This window comes from Adiantum capillus-veneris, chromosome 22, assembly GCF_014529385.1.
Source record: "Adiantum capillus-veneris isolate H3 chromosome 22, ASM1452938v2, whole genome shotgun sequence".
NCBI lineage: Eukaryota > Viridiplantae > Streptophyta > Polypodiopsida > Polypodiales > Pteridaceae > Adiantum > Adiantum capillus-veneris.
Window position 1 is genome coordinate 6748793 of NC_140952.1, and position 2928 is coordinate 6751720.

The following is a 2928-nucleotide window of genomic DNA, read 5'->3' on the forward strand; positions in this document are numbered from 1 at the left end:
TTTCTGCTAGTAGACGAGGAATTAGGAGAATAATGAAGAGAATTACAGAAGATCATAAATTAAACCATGATTACCGTGATTAGGGGCTGAAAATCCTCTAGATTTTCTGATCCAAATGAGTTCTCAAGACGAGAATTCGGCAGCACTTCCCTCCTTTGTTTCTCCTCCAAAAACCACTTGAAGCATTGGTACCATAATCTATCATGTCACCTGTTAGAGAACTCTCCGTAGTATAGTCTTCTTCAAAAAAACCTAGCCATTGACACAAAGACACCTGTAAAGCAACCTCCAATAACACATGTATCCATGTCATCACATAACATAGAAAGACCCTGCCATTTGCCTCCACTTGCTGCATAGCCAAGCAAACCTGATCCCTTTGCAAACCTGTATCCAAACCCTCTAAACATGGCTCCAAGGCCACCTTTTCATACTCAAGAACATGACCTGCTAGAGCTTCAACCTGTTCAAATACCTCATCACCTACAAGGTTGGTGGCACCTTCCTCATTGCATGGAGCCTCACTCTCATACGCTGCACCTGCATCAGTTTCCATAGAGTCATCTGCCGGAGCTAACTCTCCACGGCCACACACCAACTCCGAAACTTCAAAGTACACCTCTACATGCTCACCAAGGCAAGGTTGCCCCACCCCTTGCATAAAAAAATCACTTCGACATACCTCTGTTTCTGCTTCTAGCTCCTGCAAGTCATTCTCAAGAGCCTGCTCTTCAATTAAGTCTGTTGCATAATCAAACCATACCTCTTCCTCCAATAGGGACTCACCATCATACGACATTTGATAAGGCTGCTCGACTGGAAGATTCACACAAGGTGAAACACTATACTTCTCTTCGATATTTAGCTGGTTGGCAGGCAACTCGCATACATTATTCATCACTTCATCCACATAAAAAACATCATAAGTCTCATACCTAGAAGACAGGGATTCTGTCTCCCATGTAGCATCTGTATCCAAACTTCTGCTGGAGTTATGAGAACTATTGGACTCCTCTTTTGAACTTGCCAATTCTTGTACCACTGCTACCTTCCTCATTGTTGGATCTGGAACCAACACTTCCTCTTTAAGATCTTCTATCACCTCGCTCTCTTGAAGAAGCAAACTGGGTGGCACTCTGAATATGCCTCTGCACCTTTTGAGCCCTTACTGGTACTTGTTCTACCTCTTCTAGCCGGGCATCAGCTTCACGTGCTTTGATCAAATGCATATCAATAAAAGAAAGGGCTTTTACCTCTTGATGATCTTTAATTTGTTTGGGCTTAGATCCACTTGCTACTGTGACTGCCGACTGTAGCAACCCTGCCTCCATCTTCTTCTTCATCTTTCGACTCTTTGCTCTGGCGACTCTAACGACTTCATCAAAGGTCCTTGGATCTTCATAGTCCACTCTCTCACGGACATAGGGATGCAAGCAAGATAGAAACCTTTCGCGCTTAAAATATCCCGCATTTGTTGCTTGGCTAGCAGCCACAAAATCCCCCCAACAAGCTTCAAATTTATCAACAAAAGCATCAAAATTTGCACTTACTTCCTACTGCAAGCCTTTGATCTTTGCATCTGCTTCCAAGGCTGACACCACCTTTCGATACCTCTGAAAGAATTGCTTGCGAAATCCGATCCAAGTCTGCTTGTGTGCATCTTCTAAGCCATCGAACCGAACTTTTGCTTTACCTCGCAGCATCAAAGGTAGAGTCCGGAGCTTTGCTTCATCACCTGGCATCCGCAGTACCGCCATCATAAATAGCTCAAAATCGTCAATCCACTTGTCAGCATCTTCGTCTCCTTTGAACACTAGACCAAACTCCTGCTTCATCTCGACTCACGAACACTTTGTTAGGAAGCAATCAGTGGGTCCTCAGTGGGGGCACCACAAGATGGAAAGGGGGAAATGGGAAAACCACCAGAAAACTTGGTGAATGCCTCTCTATAGCCCAGTGATCTCACAACACCCCTATCCCCTAGTAAACACACCTTGACGCACAATCTAGCAATGACGATGGTCCAAGCCCGATCCCGACCAAGCCTGTCTATGGACATCCTATTGCAAATCATACCATACTGGCTTCAATCTATGACCTTTTAGATCATCTTCACCCACGAATACACTACTCAATGTCCAACAACACACATAGCCTTGCACAATCCTTGGTAGGCATCCACTTTATTATAAACCCGATATCTACTTTGCACTCCCTATTTCCACTTTGGAAATACTCAAACACTCGATACACCACAAAACACGAGAACGAGAGAGAAAACAGACATGGATTTAGAGCCAAGGTAGAATTCTTTTAAAAACTTTGCACAACTATGAAATCTTATAGAAACGCCTTCCTTTTTGCCTCATGATCGAGTTGATTTTTGCATGCCATGGGGTCGACCAAGAAAGAACAATCCCAAGCTTGCTTTTTTTGTAGCTTGAAAAATACATGTGACCATCCACTTGCAAATCAGTGCTATGTGGCATGAGCAACAATGCTCCTTCTCTCTAGTTGGTAGCTTTTCTCCCTCGGCCAGATGGTATCCTCATGTCATGCCATCTGTAGAGCATCCCAATAGCGCCATCCTTTCCCTCGCTCTAATCACGGACCCCCGGCCTGCAATGTTGTTGGCCATGGTCCCCTCTTCTTCACATGCCGGCTCCCCAGCCCCTGGCGGCCTCTTCAACCTGCTCCTGCATGCAGTCGGCAACCCGCCCTCTGCTCCTCCTTCACTTGGACGCCTTCTGCAACTGCCCCCGACCTCACACCATAACTGGCCATTAGGCAAAATTTGGACTCACAAAGGGGCCCTTTAAGGAGTTTGACTTTACCTCTCTCTACCAAAACGGGCACATGGATAAATTTTTGCAAACAAACTCCAAAGTTGGCGGAGGTTTGACAGTTAGAATTTCCTCTTCAAGCTCT

General features: G+C 45.2%; 1 pseudogene; it reads right to left on the minus strand.

Annotated features, from left to right (window-relative positions):
- Positions 1 to 206: 206 nt before the first annotated feature.
- LOC147428876 (uncharacterized) lies at positions 207 to 1343 on the minus strand (annotated as a pseudogene).
- Between the last annotated feature and the right edge of the window lie 1585 nt (positions 1344 to 2928).